The following is a 19725-nucleotide window of genomic DNA, read 5'->3' on the forward strand; positions in this document are numbered from 1 at the left end:
ATTAAAGCATTGCTACTTAAACACAAAGCAACAGGCACTTTCTGAGTAATAATAAAATATGACAGAAACCAGAACAGTCTGCAAAATCAAGGACAGCATAAAAGTAGCACTTGTGTCTAACTTGGATGGGGGGATACACTGCACATTTACACTGCATAACTGCTCCTTGCCTTGCTTGGACACATCCAGAGTCACTACATGGAGGAGTGGGGTGCAACAAGTATGTCACAATTTGAAATGTCTCCAGCTGACTGTGATGGCCCTGACACATTTGTCATACCTCTCAACCTCAGAACAAGAGATATGGACAGAGCCATACATTGAAGTGGGACAAAGGCCCAAAAATAAGGACAATTTTTAAATATTGCTCTTATAAAGTTAGAAAGATAATAGAATGAATTTTCTGAAAGGTATGAAATCTGAAACTCAAATGTCTGTCATTATTTACTAACTTCAGTCTTTAATGATTTACCACTAATTTGCCAAAAAAAACACAATTTTATGAAAAATGGACCAAAAATGTGATGCAAAAATATAAAATAGCTGGGAACCTATAAAAGAAGGGACACTTTTTTAATATTAGTACTGGTAACTTGAGCAGCTGACAAAATAAAATAATCTACATGCATGTCTGAAATAAAAGTAATCTATAATTCTGATTATTACAGTTATTTCTTAATTGTAAGCCCTCCACGTTTTCTTCCAAAATTGCCATTTTGCGTCAGGATTATTAGGGGAGGAGCAACATTTTGAGCCAAAATTGGGGACAGTTGAGAAGTTTGGATATGCCTAATTCTATAAAGCAATTTATTTGCACTTATCTCTCAACCTGTTAATACAGGAAATCTGGACAAGGCTAAATATACTGGGGGAACATATAAACAGTCCTATAAATTGTATAAACTGAGACAATTGATAGAATAACAGGTTTTGATTTAGCATGCATTTTTCTGAAGGTTATGAAGTCTAAAACTCAGTGTCTGTCATTATTTAGTGACTTAATTCCTAAATTATTTCCCAGAAAACCACACATATTATGAGGAGCAAACCAAAAATAAGAAGCAAAAATCTATTCATTCTGTGAAAATCTGGACAGCTGAGAGGTATACATTAAAACCAGCACTTAAGAATAGGAGAACTAATGTCAGATGAATTTATTATTTTATTATATTTATATTGTCTTTGAAGTAGTTTTATTTAAGTTAATATGTTAGTTTTGATAGTTTTATAGTTTTTATGCATTTTATGTCATTATTAATGGATTTAACTATATAGTATGTTCCTTTATGTAGTTAATTGGTTATTGAACACCTTTATTAATCAATTGTGTTTAACTCATATAAAAGGTGTATTTTATCATTGTTGTGTTTCTAATGGTTTGAAAAAGCCGCTTGGCAAAAGCGCTTACCGAACATATGTTAATAAAGGATTTACTATCTTTGATGTACTGAATGATATCAAGCTTTTTTGAAGAATGTATTTTACTTGGTCTGAAGAGATACCTAGTACTTGATATTAATATGGAGGCATTTTTTTAGATTACCAACTTGGATTATTGACTTCATTTTTGAAGTTCTGCTTGTGTTCCTGTTCGTGCTTCTGTATGCACCGTACTGCCTACATCATTGTGTTTATCCTATGAGTGGATTGGTCTGAATAGACTTGAATTTTTAACATTTACTTGGCCTCGATCGTTACGTTTCATCTGAATATAGTGCTTGGTTTGACCCTGTGCCAGTACTCTATTATATTTTATGCTGACTTGTTTGGTTTCGTTGCTCAGGCTCATTTGTTTGCTTGTGGTATTGTTATTTATTTGGTGTGATTTTTGTCTTTTTTTGCTACCACAGCATAACCATGGCAGAATTAATTGATAATAGCTTAGAATTGCCATATAATCCTAATAAAACAGAGAAAAGTAAAACTCTACATTCACGGCTACAAAATTGTGTCATTGCTGACGTCAATCCATTGCTTCACTTTGAACTTGTAGCCAGCAACAGCAATGAAACCTTAAGTAGTACTGACTTTGAGACTCTAAATGCAGCTTTCTCCTCTCTGGAATCTGATTTACTAAAATTGAAACGCTTACAGATGCAGCGCTTTCACTTTGAAGCTTGTATTAAAAAGAAGATCATACCTCGAGGGTTAAGAATTTTGAAGATGCCAATGACAGGGAATACATATCCAGAACGGTTGTATCATTGGCAACAACTGAACATCGAGGTGAGCATCAAATATATGACTCTGCTTAATAATTTCTTTATGCCTGAAGAACTTGCATTACAAGAACTCATAAAAAGAAAACAGAATGACTTGTATGATAAATTTAAAGACAATGTTATTGAACCATTGTTTGACCGCTTAGTTGACAGCGTTTGTTTGTTTGAGAAGAGACTGTTGGAACAAAAGAAACATAAGTTATCGAGGGATACTTATGATTTTTTACATGGCCAGGTCTTCACTTGGCCTAGGAACAACAATTATGATTCCAATTGACAAAATGATGTGCGCATTAATCAGAATGTTTCATTTATGTCGAATAGTAACAATAATAGAGTAACTAAGAGTGTTAGGGATGTTACATCCAACATTACCATTCCCAAAGCTAATGCTTCCATTAACGGTGGTAACACCGTTGAAATTAACAACTCAGGAAGCAATTCTATGGTGGGTGATGTTCCTTTAGAACCTAATATTAGTGCAAACTCTGATATTGTTGTCTCTAATAATGAAATGCATACTGTGGAATCTGTTGTCACTAATAATAGTAACAATTTGAATTTGTTGAACACTGATGCTTTGTTAGCAAGTGATTTAGTGGTCCATAGAAAAACACCTATAACGTCTAATGGTTGTAACTCCACGGAAGTCCTCAGTCTTTTCCCCAATCCCCAATACATACAACAGGGGGAGAAGTCACTCTATGAGCAGGGGGACGCAGAAAAGGAAGGCCACAGTAGGGGAAATGAAGGAACCCACATTGAAGAAAATGTGGGAAAGAATGACCTAGTGTGGAATCTTTCACACAGACCACTAGACAAGTATGAACTTGAAGTTTTGAATAAGGGTTTGTCATTTATACCCTCTATGAAAAGTAATACAGTGGATACCATCTTAGATGTTAAACTGTTTGTACGAAATCTACAGTTAAAAATATTATTTAATAATGCTGCTGCTGAAACATTGAAGACACAGTTTCGAAAACCAAGTGTTTATGTTCCTAATTAACACCCGTTATTGGATGCTTTTAGTAAAATTGTTGAAAAAGACATTTATTCCTTAGCAGATAGAACCAATAAGATGTGTAGGAAAAGTAATATGACATTTAAACAAAAAAGAGCTCTGAATAATTTGAGGAATGATCAGAATATATTAATCAGACCAGCTGATAAGGGTGGCCCGGTTAAAATTGTTTATAATCGATGTATGGAAGAAATGTTGAGAGATACTAAGATGTCCTTCAAGGATGCATCTGCAGTCATAACAAATGGGTTGTCCTGTCGTCAGGCAGCCCTTCGGTCGGCCGAATTCCAAAGTCTGGGTCTGGCCTCGGCTGGTGTCGCACTTCACCCGACGTCATCTCTGCTGGTCTTCGGGTATAAAGGCATCAGCCGACGCCATTTTCCTCAGTCTTTCTTGCCGCGTGGCGCCCGAAGCAGAAGCTGTTCGCAAGTGCCGGTCGGTCAGATCCAGAGATTACTACTACCGAATACTACTTCGAAGACTTCTAAAAAGCTAAGTACCCGTTGGGGGCTCTTTCTTGCCTCAGCCGATGTCAGAAAAAGTAAATAACTGTTTAACTTGTGGAAACAAATACCTCATAAAGATTTCCACTCTTACTGCTTACCTTGTTTAGGCCCAGACCACGACGTAGCAGCCTGTTTAGCCTGTGCTTCCTTCAACCGGCCACGCTTAGGCGTCGGTCGGAGTTTGCTGAACAGTTTTTCGGCTCAGATTTTGCGTACATTATGCCGTCGGATCCTCCGACTTCTCAAATTGTTAAAAAACACAAAGAAAAAGACCGACACTCGTGGTCCGCGGTTTCGGCCGAAACCACGGTTAAGCAAACCGCAAGTGTCTCGGTTTCGGCCGAAACTGAGCAAACGGGTCAATCTTCAGCCGAATCCATGACTACTACCGAGGCTCCTGCTACCCTAGTTGAATCGGCCTCTGAAGTTTTGCCTACTAACGTGGTTCCTATAGAATTATCAGACACCATCCCTTTGGATGTCTCTACCCCAGCACGTGGTGCTGCTAGGCCTCCTGCAGCCATGTCTATTAAGGCCTTTGCCAGGGCTAAAGCAGCCAAAACGGCTAAATTGGTGCCTGTTAAGCCCCCCTCACACAGGCCCAGTTCCAGTTCTCAAATGCTTACTCTGGCAGAGGATCTCATCTCTTTAATAAGGGGATCCCAATCTCACCCAGACAGGGCCTCTCAGCCTCCAGAAAAGAGACCTAGAGCAGAGCCCCCAGAGCCAGTGTCCTCAGATGATTCTTCTGATGATTCAGACATTACAGACCATCCAGAGGCTCCTTTTTCTACTTATGAAGATTCTGATGCTGAAGAATCTATTCCATCTGCCTCTCCACCAGAGGAATTTTCCTTTGGGGAAACCTTACATGCCAGGAGAGAGCAATTCCAATTCCAGGGATAAGATTTCGCGGAATCAAGAAAACGGCTTACGACCTTTTTACACTTACCGCAACATAGGCCCTTAGCTATACCTCCAGTTCTGCCTGTTGTGGATGATGCATTTAATGATGTTTGCACTGCTCCTGATACTTTACCTCCAGCCCCAGCCAAACCAGATAGGTTTTACAGGGTACCGGACACTCATCACCACCTATACAAGGCCCCACTTGCAGATCCTGAGACTATCTCCCAGGGGCCTAAGGCAGTAGCTTCGACCTCAGCAAAAAACCCTCTCCCTTCTGAAAGGGAATCCAGGTCCTTAGAAAGATGGGGTAAAAAAGTTTACACCTCTGCTACTCTCTCAGCTAGAGCTTTGAACTGTCAGTTTCATATGATCCAATACCAAGAGTTTATGCTTGATCAGTTAACTAAGAAACTGTCCTCTGATGACTCCTTAGATAAGAAATATGTTTTAGAAATGGTGAATAACATTCAGCAGGTTAGTAACCATTCTTTAAAATGTGGCTATGATGCACTGGAGGCTTCATTTAGATCAGCCATGACTGGCACAGTTATAAGAAGGCATGCATGGTTGAAAGAACAGGTCTTGCGGATCATGTTAAAGCAAAGCTGTTAGATGCTCCTATGGATAAGGCCAGTCTATTTGGTTCTCCTGCTCAGCAAGTAATGAAGAAAATGGAAGAGAAGGCAAAATCTGTACAAACAGTTAAAGATTTCTTACAGGTTCAGCCCCCAAGGTTTAGCAGGAACTGGCCTTCCAAAATTGGTCCTTTCCAGACTCCTCTAAATCTCAGAGAGGCAGGAATAGACATTCCAGAGGCAGAAATCAATCCAGAGGAGGTGCCTACAGAGGGACGCCAGTGGCAAGGCAATAACCAGCGAGGCACAGACACAACCACTGCCACTGCAACAGGACAATCACAGTGACTTGGCTCTGACACGCCTACCAGGGAACAAATAGCAGCACCCTTAGGCGGAAAGTTAGCCTTATTTTCAAAAATTGGCACTATATCACAAAGACAAGTGGATTTTGCAGACCATAGACCAAGGCTACAGGTTTCACTTCCACACCTTACCAGTAAAAGAGGAATGCCAAACCTACCTCCAAATCAGAAAACAGAAGCTCTAAAGCAGATAGCTCAATTAACAAAGATGAGAGCTGTGGAAAGAGTACCACCAACAGAACAGGGCAAAGGATTCTACTCCAGACTCTTCCTAGTACCAAGAAAAGAGAAAAGTTGGAGACCTATTCTCGACCTGTCCGCCTTAAACACATTCATTATTGTCCCAAAATTCAAAATGCTGACCCTATAGCAACTTCTTCCCATGCTGGGCAAGGAGTGTTGGCTGGTAACTCTAGATCTCAAGGAGGCATACCTGCACGTCCCCATACGACCAAATTGCAGAAGATACCTCAGATTTCTTGCAGGATCAGAGCATTATCAATTCTCAGCATTGCCCTTTGGCTTATCTACTGCCCAGAGTATTCACAAAATGCCTGGCATCAGTAATCGCTCATTGCAGGCTACAGGGAATCCAAATTTATCCATACCTGGACGACTGCCTGATACAAGCGGACAACAAAAGCAAACTGACAAAAGACTTACAAAGAGTCATTTGCTTACTACAAGCCCTGGGATACACAGTCAATTTAAAAAAGTCAAGACTAATACCATCCCAAACAAAAACATTCTTGGGTGCAGAATTGGACACAGTAAAACAGATGGCATTCCTAACTGCAGAAAAACAAGAACAACTCCTTCATTACTTCTTGGCATTAACAAAGCAGGACAAACTAACAGCAAGGAAAGTACTGCAGGCCCTGGGCTTCATGGCATCATGCATAATCCTGGTCCCCCATGCCAGATTGCATATGAGAAAACTACAGTGGTACCTAAAGAATTTATGGTCTCAACACAGGCACAGCTTAGAAACCGAGATACCACGAATCCCATGCCTGAAACAAGAGTTCCTATGGTGGGCTCAAGCATGCCAGTCAAACCCAGGCTTGCCCTTCCACCACTTTCAAGCAAGCCAAACCATCACAACGGACACCTCAGACCTAGGCTGGGGGGCCCACATGCTGGACAAATGCATACAAGGATTATGGACCCCAGATCAACTGCACCTGCACATAAATCTAAAAGAAATGCTGGCAGTAAAACTAGCAATCCAGAATTTCAGACCATTCCTCAAAGAAGGCCATTTGATGATAAGGACAGACAACACCACAGTCATGTGGTACATCAACAAACAGGGAGGCACTCATTCATACCCCCTATGCCGAATGACTCTGGACCTATGGAATATGGCTCTGAGCTACAACATTCAGTTACAGGCAATATTTGTACCGGGAAAAGAAAACATCCTAGCAGACATGTTAAGCAGAACTACCTCGGATGCTCACAAATGGATGCTACACCCGGACATCTTCAAGGCCATCACACAGAAATGGGGAATGCCACAAATAGACCTATTCGCATCCCCACTCAATCACCAGCTCAAGAAATTCTGCACAAGGACATACCACCCACTTGCATGGAAGGTGGACTCTCTATCCTTCAGTTGGAAAGGCCTGACAGCATATGCATTCCCACCTCTTCCTTTGATGCACAAGATACTACTGAAAATCAAAGAGGAGCGTCCAAGGATAATTCTGATAGCTCCAAATTGGCCAAGACAACACTGGTATCCATTGCTGAGGAGCATGTCACGGCGAGAACGTGGACAATACCCCTGATGCCTTTGATGTTAACTCAGAACGACTACAACATCATGCATCCAAATCTAGAAACTCTGCAACTAACTGCCTGGAACATTACATAACAGCAACTAACCCAGATTTATCCCAAAGGGTTAAAGACATTATCCTGGAGGCCCGCAGACCTTCTACAAGAAGGAACTATGCAGGGAAATGGAAAAGGTTTGTCATTTGGAGCACTGAAAGAGGAAAAGATGTGTCAAAGATAGATATTGCCAACATCCTGGAGTATTTGGCAGAGCTTCTCCATACAGGCCTGTCCTATTCCTCCATCAAGATACATGCATCAGCTATTTCTGCAGAATACAGCTTCAATCCCCTGTCTTCTCACATCCTCTACTCAGGCAGTTCCTCAGAGGAATCAAGAATGTAAAACCTCCTAGGAAACCACCATTACCAGCATGGGACTTGAACTTTGTGCTAGAAAAATTGACACTCCCTCCATTCGAACCAGCAGCAACAGCAGATCTTCAACACCTATCCTGGAAAACTGCTTTCCTACTGGCAATTACTTCAGCAAGAAGGGTTTCGGAACTACAGGCCTTAATGGCAGTACAACCCTTCCTAATCTTCCATCAAGATAGAGTATCCATGAGAACTAATCCAACATTTATGCCTAAGGTGGTATCCAGAGTGTCTCTAAACCAGGCAATCCACCTATCTACCTTCTTTCCCAATCCACAGAACAGGGGGGAAAGACTGCTGCATACCTTGGATGTACATAGACAGTTGCGCTACTACCTGGACAGAACCAAGGGCAATAGAAAAACTGACCAGCTTCTAGTGGCCTATGCAACAGGAAGGGAAGGAAAAGCAATTTCCAAACAGACAATTTCCAAGTGGATAGGAAATTGCATCAGATTCTGTTTCTCCTACCATGGAAAACCATTTCCACAGAACATAAGACCTCACTCTACAAGGGCTACAGCCACTACCACAGCTTTCTTATGAGGAGTGGCAACCAAGGACATTATTGAGGCGGCTACTTGGACCTCCGTGCATACATTTGCCAAGCATTATAACTTACCTCTATACTCTAGATCCCGAGCAGGGTTTGCCACTGCTGTATTGCAAGGGATCCTAACTACACCATAATTCTTCTTCCTCCTCCCCTAGTTTGGCTATGGTATTCTACCCATTTGTTATGACTGCAGATGCATCCTTGAAGGACATAGTACAGTTTTGTACTTACCATAAATGTAGATGTCCGAACAGGATAGCATCTGCAGTCAGGATTACCCACCCTCCTTCCCCTCTGTGGTATTCCTAGGGTATTTACCCTCCTAATAGCTAGCTGGGGGGATCTCTTATGGTGTATTTGTTTGTATATATGTACATACATGCTTATTTTTTGTGTTTGCCTACCTTTTTTTTGAAACATTGGCATTTACCCAAAATTTAGTTTTCCAAGAGGGCAACTGGCATCGGGGGCAAGAAACACTGAGGAAAATGGCGTCGGCTGATGCCTTTATACCCGAAGACCAGCAGAGATGACGTCGGGTGAAGTGCGACACCAGCCGAGGCCAGACCCAGACTTTGGAATCCGGCCGACCGAAAGGCTGCCTGACGACAGGACAACCCATTTGTTATGACTGCAGATGCTATCCTGTTCGGACATCTACGTTTATGGTAGGTACAAAACTGTACTTTCTATAGCTCCATCACCTTCTCAGATGTTCAAACACATATAGTAAGAGTTTATAATACCTTAGATGATTTGCTTAAAACTGGTATAGTCACTATTGAACTCTATGATTTTCTATTCGTGGAGAACGCAACTATTCTGACCATACAGGGCTTACCTAAGGTCCATAAGGACCCTATAAACCCCCCGATGAGACCAATAGTAGCACGTCGAGGATGAGTTACGGAACCTTTATCTATTTTAATTGAAAAAACTTTGAGACTGGTAGTGGACTCCAATTTGTATGTCCTCAAAGATTCCAAACAATTTTTATTGAATTTGTATGAAGGGACAAGCATGTTACCAGATAATTATCATTTTTATTGGTGACCATGGATGTTACGTCTCTCTTTACTAACATTCCCAATGAAGTGGGTTTGGAGAGCATACAACAATACTTGGTTGACCATACAGATATGCTGCTTAACAGAATAGACTTTATTTGTCTGTTGCTGGAGGTAGTATTAGAAAACAATTTTATTTGTTTAATCAGAATTTATTTTTACAGAAGGATGGCGTAGCTATGGGCACATCCTGTGCCAGTAGCTACGCCAACCTTGTGATGGCGTCCTGGGAAGAACATAAACTTTTTCAACTAGATTCCTATAGAAAATATGTCTATTTTTATAGACGTTTTTTCGATGATTTATTCTTTCTCTGGACAGGGAGTATAGAGGAACTAGACAACTTTTTGCAGCAAGTTAATTCACTATCATATTTTTTGAAGTTTACTATGACAGCCTCTACAGACCATATAGCCTTTTTGGATGTATCCATCCAACGCTTGAGTAACGGTAAGCTTAATACAGGCGTACAAAGAAAATTGTGTTATAAGAATAACTTATTACATAGGAATAGTATGCATCCCGGTCACATTTTTACTAATATTATAAAGGGACAAGCTATTCGTGCATCAAGACTGAATCCTACGCAAAATAATTACGAAATAGTTAGGTAATTTGTATAAGAGATTGGTAGATAGGAAGTATAGGACCAAAGAAATTGATGATGGCTTTCAATATACTGAAAGCCTTAGAGCAGGTAGGGCATGTCCTATTTTTTTTCTGAAGAAGGGAATGTAGTTTATAGGGAAGTTAGGACAGACACACCAATAAGTAAAGGTGAACAACAGAAAATATCTTTGTATTATACACAAGATGTTCAGCAAACCAAGGAGATTTTTTATAAACATTGGGATATTTTGACAGTGGGCCCAGTTATTAAGGGTATAGTTGGTGACCAACCAAAATTTATTTTTAAAAATAAAAAGAACTTACATAGACTTTTATGTTTCCCTGGTCAGGAAAGTTATTTTAGAAATGCCACCTACACAGGTACACAACCATGTAATAAGTGCAATTTTTGCTCTTGTATTTCTGTCACTAATATGTTTATACATCCTGTTACATCTAGAGTTTTTACATTCAATATTAATGCAAATTGTGATACGGAACAAGTAGTTTATATTGCTAGGTGTACTTCCTATACTGCTTTTTACGTCGGCAAAACCGACAGAAGATTAAAGGACAGAATAAGAGAGCATTTTTATCAAATCCATATTAAATCTAACATCAATGCACTCTCAAAACATGTATTAGAGAATGATGAAATGCATAACTTTAGATTTTTAGTTGTGCATGTTAATGTACCCAGTATTAGAAGTGGTGACCTTAAAAATTTTACTGAACAAGTAGAAGCTGGTTGGATCATCAGGTTACAAGCACATATTTACCCTAGACTTAATGACAGGATCCCATTAAAACCAGCACTTAAGAATAGGAGAATTCATTTCAGATTAATTTATTATTTTATTATATTTATATTGTCTTTGAAGTAGTTTTATTTAAGTTAGTATTTTAGTTTTGACAGTTTTATAGTTTTTATGCATTTTATGTCATTATTAATGTATTTAACTATATAGTATGTTCCTTTATGTAGTTAATTGGTTATTGAATACCTTTATTAATCAATTATGTTTAACTCATATAAAAGGTGTCTTTTATCATTGTTGTGTTTCTAATGGTTTGAAAAAGCCGCTTGGCAAAAGCGCTTACCGAACATATGCTAATAAAAGAGTTACTATCTTTGATGTACTGAATGATATCAAGCTTTTTTTGAAGGATGTATTTTACTTGGTCTGAAGAGATACCTAGTACTTGATATTAATATGGAGGCAATTTTTTAGATTACCAACTTGGATTATTCACTTCATTTTTGAAGTTCTGCTTGTGTTCCTGTTCGTGCTTCTGTATGCACCGTACTGCCTGCATCATTGTGGTTATCCTGTGAGTGGATTGGTCTGAATAGACTTGAATTTTTAACATTTACTTGGCCTTGGCCGATACGTTTCATCTGAATATGGTGCCTGGTTTGACCCTGAGCAAGTACTCTGTTATATTTTATGCTGACTTGTTTGGTTTCGTTGCTCAGGCTCATTTGTTTGCTTGTGGTATCGTTATTTATTTGGAATTGAGAGGTATAGTTTAGCCAGGGCTGTCTTTGAGTTTGCCACCCTTCCCCCTCACAAAATCATGGTCAAATGGAGCCTCCCCCCTGCAGCCATTCCAATGAACCACTACTTGGCTATTTCACCCCATTTACCATAAACACTAATGTGCATACTGCTTTACTTCTTCGATGATTTGGATTTCATTTGAAAGTTTTATTTTGCATTTTACAGCACAAACACTAAGACATCTGCTACATAAAGCAATGCAATCTCACAATGAAAACAGACTTAGCATTAAAACTTCTTTGCCCTTGAAACTCACATTCATTAAAACAGCATTGAAGCCCACATTCAAAGAAAATACATTTTGCCAGTGGCAGATAAAGATTAACTTTGGGCTGTTTTCAAATCATAGGCCCCTTGCACATGAAACATACACGTGGTCTTTGATACACCTTCCTGACTGTATTAAATTATATTCCTTGTACAATATAGTACAGTTGTTAGAGGGTGTTTTAAATTTGTTTTGAACATTTTTCCAGTAAACAATGAAACAAAATGCATGCACCAATAACGACAAAACTGCCCAATTCAGAACATTTCTATCATAAAAGTCTACTCAGACTTCTACACTCCACCAGTATCAGTAAATATGCACAATCCCTGAAGAAGTAAAAGTCATCTAAATAATTCCACATTAAAGAAATCTGTAGCTAATGAAGAGGTTGCTGCTAGCAAACAACTTTATATTTCATTGTTTCATTTACAAATAAAGTGCCTGTTGCCCTTGAGGAATAAATTGCCTAGGTTGAATTAAAAAAAATGATAAGCTAGTAATATTGTAATAGGGAATGGATGGCAAACTGATAACAGGTTCATAGTTACTAGGTATCTTCACCAAAAAGGACTGCAGCATCCACCCCCTTTACAATACAGTACAGTATCAGCAATGCATTTATCTACTGTGGGAGTAGAACCCACAGCCTTCTGCATCAAAAGCAAGCACTTTACCTGCTGTGCCATTAGCAATGCAAGCAGACTTAGCATAAGCAGCACTAAACTTTTGTTCCCCTGCAGCTCTCAGCTTCTTGTAAAATCTACTTGACCCTCAGCTGTGAACTTTGCAGCACAAGAAATCTGGAAAAAGCCACGATTGGTGGGGGGACAAAAGACCAAAAAACAGGGACACATTTTAAACATTGCTTGTATAATGTTGGAAATTTGTTAGAATAAAATGCTGTGTTACCACCATACATTTTACTGCCAAGGATTGAACCCAGGACCCTGTGCAAAACAGTCAAAGCAACATACCACTATGCCAAATCCTCTGTTTTATGAAGGAAAGGAAGACTTTAGTTCTCACCATAGCTGTCAACATCTTAGCACAAAACACCTGAACAAAGCCAATAATGGGGGAATACAGCCCCCAAACATATTCAGTGAGTTCAGCTATCATCATAGCTCTCAACCTTGGCACAAAAAACCTGGACAAAGCCAATAATGGGGGAATACAGTCCAATAAATAGGGACAAATATCCATCAAGGACACCAGAGCAAACCCACACAAACACAGGGAGGACATGTAGACTCCACACAGAAAGCACCCCAGCCACAAATCAAACCAGACAACTTGTAGCTGTAAGGCAACAATGCTACTACTGCACTACTGGCTGTATTAAGAAACAAAAATATAGAAACCACAGATTTATGAGGAACAGAACAGAACAAATATGAGGCAAAATCTGCAAACGTTTTACAAATGGTGGTGGGTAGGGAATGCAGGCTCTTGCCACTTGGGCCCAAGGTAGAGGGTTCAAGCATTGTTCTCTACCCACCACCATGTAGCAACCGGTGCATTTTACATACACACATACACTCTGATTTAGTATTGTGCACTTTCATACATGCAGTTCCTCCCCACCATAGCTGCATGCAGAAAATGGATTAATAGGAAGAACATCCTACCAGAGACCTCTCATTCTTTCTGGTTGAAATACTGAAGTTAAGTAGCACAAATAAAATAAGTGGGTACGTAAACAAAGAACAGGTTGGTAAGTGCCTACGATCTTAAAAGGGGCATTTAAAATTGTTCCAACATTCTTTGGCAGTAGTCCTGGGCAAGAAAGTGGAACAAAGGTGGTCATCCAAAGCAGCTTTGAAATTTTTGATTGTTTAATATGTTTTATTGGAACAAAGAGTCTAATTGGTGAGCTGCTTTGTGTTTTAGCACAAGGGTGACTTTTGGGCTGGCTATTTAACTGCACTGAATTGTTACTGGCTTGATCAGATGACAACATAGTCTGCTATTATATTTAGCTCCAGGTATGAGTAGAGGCTGAATGGAAGATGCTTACAATGTCTTAAACTGCTACACTGTGTTGGACGAACTGATTGTTCCTTTAGGTTTTCATCCACAGGATGTTCATTCATTCATACAGTTAGGGAAGGAAGCATTTACTGAATATACTTTCAAATAGTTTACATTGCTAGACAAATTCATCACTTTGATATCAAAGAAACAAAAAAAAATGCCTTGGTCTGATTATATCTTTCAGCAATTATGACTTGAACAAAGAAATGACTGTGCAGTTCTACACAGATGCGATTGATAAGAAAGACCTATCTGAATTCTTTAATGCTGAATGTGACGGTCCACACTCAACTTCTCAAATTAAAGTTGAAAAAAGTATATTGACTGACTTGTGAAACCTGTCTTTCATTAAAATTCATAATATTGATGTAAACATTTTGTAAGTGCAATTATTATTAATGGTAATAAGGGAATACTGTGAGGTATTAGGGAAAAAGACGACATGCTATTATTGTGGCTCAGATTGTCATGATTTGATTGAAACGTGATAAGAAATGGTGTGCACAATGTGGTAAAAAGCTCATTTGAGTATTTGTTATTTTTTGTAAAATGTCACGTGTAACTAGGAAGGACATTTTGGTTTGCCAGATGAGGCAAATACTGTGAATATTGGTAATCCTGATGCATTTGTACCTGCATACACATACACACACATGCACACACACACACACACACACACACACACACACACACACACACACACACACACACACACACACACACCCTAACTCCAGCAGATCCAATCCTCCATGGCAGCTAAGTCCTCCGTAGCGGCCTGAAACCGTCCTCTGCAGCAGCCTGATCACCTGTCCTCCATATCAGCAGCCGACGCAAGCTGTTCTGCTGTTACCACGCGAGACATGAGTTGGCTGGAGCCTGCAGGCGATGTAGTCCGGTGTTCTTCCAGTCTGTGAGGTCATCACCACACAGACTTCTGGGCTGGCAGGGTGGAGTTCCCTTCCTTCCCTCTCCGGACTGCCTAACAAAGCAGTCTGGAGTTCAGGAACTTAGCACGCATGCGTGCATGGAATTCTGGACTGCCTAACACAGCAGCTAGGAACTAAGCACGCATGCATGGAGTTCCGAGACTCGTGAATTTTTTTTTTTTTTATTTTATTTACAGTGGGGGGCAATTTCTTTTTCTTTTACAGGTGGGAGGGCTGCAGTCCTGCAGTCCTATAGCATGAGCCGCCACTGGTGTAATGTTCCATACAATTCCCTTTTCATTAAGAAATAAACTCATATATATATATATATATATATATATATATATATATATATATATATATATTGAGTACAGCAGCAATACGAACGATAACAGCAGCAACAACCATGCAGTTCTTCCCAAACGAAAACGTCTCAGTTCAAATAAAGCAAGTTCAAATGAAACAATGTATATAATATCCAAAAGAACCAGGTTTAATGAGTGCACACTGTAGGTAAGTACTTTCACGATACAGCTTCTTCAGACCATTAAAATGTGCAATTAATTAATCAGCCTTTATATACTCTGCATTGATTAACTTCTGACATTCTAATTACAACTCTCAGTTTAAAGTGACAACCTAACATTAACCATAAAAACTCTAACATTTACTATAAAAAAATGTCACAGTAGAAAGTGATAGCATTACTATATACTAAATTGATAAGGCATTTATATAGACATAAAAATACCATAGAAGCTAAACACTGACTACTATGATAAAAACTTCTTCAGCAGCATCCACCTACTGTTTTAAAATAAACCCATTCAACGATCGTCACACTAACAGCTTGTCAAGCCAGTAGTTAACATATAAACAATATTAATAATTTAAAACTGCATAAAGAACACAATAAAATAAAATATAAGATAGAAATACATATTAAACAGATACTAACTAATGAACAAAAACAAAAACTCAAACTAAGTAAATATACAAAATAATACATTACTAACATACCTAAACTACAATCTCATATATAATATACATTCATTAAAAGTTATATTTACCTAACTAGCATACTCTTACTTTTAAGAAATGGTCTTATCGAAGCCCTCTCATTCAGTCCCTTACCTGAATCAGCTCTCAAACGTATGATCCATTTAACTTCCTTCTCTTCAGTGACATTGGGGGGTTCTTGGGGTTAGAGTTGTATCAAAGTAAGTATTCTTCCTTGGGTGGTTTGATTTTTTTTTTTTTATGACATACCCTTTATCCCACCCCATGCCCAGTGAATAATGGGCAAGCTGCCAGTGTATTTCCACATATCTGTGGCAGGACTAAAGCTTGTGATTTCAACTGTGAGTGATAAAGTCTCTTCCCTCCCCCAGAATAAACAGTGCAGTGGATTTAATTACATCTCTCCCCATTGGATAAGTGAGTTGGTGTCTGTTGATCCCCCACTCTTCCTTGTCAACATATCTTGTCTGGATTGCTGGTGAGCTCAGTTCATCTGGAATGCGTGGCTTTTCCATTTGATTTATGGAACCATTAATGACACCCACTTTAAGGTGAAGTAAAATATGAGAAAAACGGATTATGTTGGTTTTCACTTAATTGAATTAATGGAATTTAGGGCATAAAATTCTAGGCCATAAAACTTTAAATTGGACCCACACAGAGTGGTGCTACACAAAAGTGAGCTTTCCATAATGATTGACATTCCAAATTCATGAACATATAAACCCAAGTACCCAGGACAGGTGCTTCTTTACTTCATCACTGACTGAATAGCAATAAAACCAGCATGAAAAGCCAGCATAGAGGGCAGTCAGCTAAGTGTAAAAGGCAGGCTAGCATCTCCATTTGGCAGAGGAAAAATAAGCAGATGAAATGCATGATTTATTGCACAAAAGACAATCATTTTATTTAATTTAAGCTCAAAACTGTTCTTAGGTTTAACAATTTTGAGGAAGAGGAATGCAGATAGTATATGGAAAACTGAGGAAGAGAACTATAAGTAAGAAACATAAAGAAAGCACTTAAAAATAAATTTAAGTAGAATATGAGTGCATGTGTCATCTTACTTGGCAAAATTACCAAGAAGGCAGAAGGAAAGAATCTGGCAGTAGGCACAGGACGTTAAGGCTGTAGTTCCTGTGGTACAGGGTTTGCTTTCCTCAGCTCTCACTTACCTACTGTGTGACCTTGAGCAAGTCACTTAGTCAGACATTGATCCCTGGTCACCTACCTCATTAACAAACTGGTAATAAGTAGCAGATATGAAGAATTCTAGAAGGATGCTAAAGATGACAGTGTGTTGAATATCTGGATAACTACGGTGAGAGGGAAGCAGAAAATGAGAAAAGAAAGAATATTTATTTAGTAGTGATTTAAAAATATGTTGTCCCTCCTTGGAAATGTGGAAAGCATGCAATAAAGAGCTGCAGAATAGAAGTCTGTACAAGTGAAAGCAGTAGTGATTAAACCCTCTGTGGGAAAATATAAGACAAACAGTTGAAATCTGCAGAAGAGCAAAAAAAGTATACGTTAGTGCTAAGAGCTGTAATTTGATTTAACGGATGAATGCTATATGTTAATATAGCCATAATTGCTAACAGATCAATGAGACACAGTGGTTCATTCATGATCAGAGCAGTTTAGCCCCCAGAGAAGTTGCTACCTGTACCTGTTTTTCCTTATTTAGACAGTTGCATCCTGTGAAAAAACACAAGAAATGGAGATTGTCCTGAGATTTGAGGAGAAAAATTATTTTCTAAGTTTCCTGTAATAGTTTCATAAACCAAATAATTTGTACTTGAAATATCTTAATATGATACAAAACAGTAGCATCAGCTCAAATTCTGCAAGAGCTTTTATTTTGGCAAGAAAGTGAAGTCAATTCCTTCGTGTTAGTACTGGGTATGGCTTGCCCTTAAAAATGTTATGTTTCCATAACTAATGTCCCAGTTTGGGTATCTGAAAAGGTGGCAACCCAAAGTGCTAGGATAAACCACCATTTAATTAAGAGGACATCTCTGACATTGATGTCTGCTTTGTCATTGGAGTGAACAGATGGGTAGAATATTGTGTATCTAGAATTTAAGGATGATCTTTTATCACTGTGTTCTACATATCTGCATTTGTTTAATTACTGCTTCTTTCCACCTTTAGGTTGCTCTTCCATTTGGTTGATCACTTCAGTCTTTGAATGGGTGGGTCTGTTTTACAATTTTTTTTTTCATTTCTTTTTTTATTTATTTTGTAATGTCTATGTAACAATCATAGAATCATAGTTGTTGTGTCTTTCGGCTTTTTCCGGTTAGGGATCGCTACAGCAGAACTCCGGTCCGCTAATGATTGGCAGTAGATTTTTACGTGCCGAGTTGCCGGCCCTGACGCACAACCTTCAATGAAGGTACGCCCATTCACGCATGTCTCCACACAGAAGATGCTCTAGCTGAGAATCGAATAGGACAACATCTTACTGTGAGGCGACAACGCTACTGCAGCACCACCACCGCAGTGTAATCATAGAATCATAGTAATATTACAGGAGTAATAATATAGTTAAAATACACACATTTAGAGTGATTTTTTGCATTACTATGAATCAAATAATCATAATAATGTAAAAAAATCACTCTAAATGTGTGTATTTTAACTATATTATTACTCCTGTAATACTGCAACTGTTAACCTATTATATTTTGCCTATATTAGTGCATTGATATGAATGTTTTTGTATTTCTCCTATATTATTCCACTATCTTCTGCAGCCCCCCCCCCCCCCCAGTTTGCAGCAGAGGTGCGTCCTTTAATATCAACAGAGGTTGGGAGGGTGGCCTAATGGTTAAGGTGTTTGCCTTACAAACACCAGATGCAGGGTTTGAGTGTCACATGGGACAATTGGCTAGGCTTAAAATGGCTCACAAGGGCCGTTAGCTTAGTACTAATCTATGAACACCCTGGTCAATAAACTTCAACACGTGACCTTGGGTGAGTTGCTTACTGAGGCATAAAGTTTTGCATCACTGCATCAACAATGTGAACTTGCAATCACTTAGGAAAATATCCCTTTCCATGGAGAGGCATTGGAGTGCCCTTAAAGCAGCATCAAAGTTTTTACTTGAAACAAAGACTTGACTGTTGCTGCTTCTGTTTCTGTTTTGACTTTCATTTTCTAGTGTCATATGAAATTTTCCTGCCAGATCGGGGACTTATGCTTAGTCTAAACAAGAACACACTGTGACAGAAACAACTAAAATGTCATTGTTTAAGTCATTTGGAAATAGCAATAGTTTGAAAGTGGCTGTCAGCTTCTTTAAGAAAAACAGTTTCATTTTATTCTAATCAGCAAATAAAACCACTAGCAGGATAATTAGTCATCCACTATAAATGTCACGCTTAAAATGGAGTAGCTCTCCTCAGATTGCTTATGCTGTGACTTTCCCATTGTATTGTTCTCTCTTTACATTTTATGGTAATACAGAACAGTAATAAATAAAATGTCACAATTGGCATGTAATGGAAGAAAGGCTCTTAAAATATTTTATTACAAAATAAGTAAATGTTGATCATTTTCTAGGGTTACCACCTGTCCATCTTTGTGAGGGACAGTCCCTCTTTGGACAGTTGTGTCCTGCAAGTAAAACTAAAGAAATGGCAATTGTCCTGAGATTTTAGGACAAAAATATTTCATAACTTTTCTTTATTAGTTGCATAAAATAGTGATTTTGTATCTGAAACACCTAAATGTTATATGAAATAGCATAAGCAACTCAAATACTACAAAAATAAGCTTTTATTTTGACAAAAAAGTAAAGTTCTGTCCTTTGCACTAGCCGGGAGTATGTTTTGTCCTGCAAAATCTCATC

The 19725-nt window shown here is 38.8% G+C and overlaps 1 protein-coding gene across 2 annotated transcripts in view; it reads left to right on the top strand.

Moving 5' to 3' along the window:
* Positions 1 to 19725, top strand: part of HPGDS (hematopoietic prostaglandin D synthase) — a 648072-nt gene that overhangs the window by 234450 nt on the left and 393897 nt on the right. For both annotated transcript variants that reach the window (XM_044061059.1, XM_044061060.1), the window contains exon 2: positions 18940 to 18950. The gene's annotated coding sequence lies outside the window, so the exon portion shown is untranslated. The remainder of the gene's footprint in view (positions 1 to 18939; positions 18951 to 19725) is intronic.

Source organism: Protopterus annectens, chromosome 2.part0, assembly GCF_019279795.1.
Source record: "Protopterus annectens isolate FY-2018-M chromosome 2.part0, PAN1.0, whole genome shotgun sequence".
Lineage (NCBI taxonomy): Eukaryota > Metazoa > Chordata > Ceratodontiformes > Protopteridae > Protopterus > Protopterus annectens.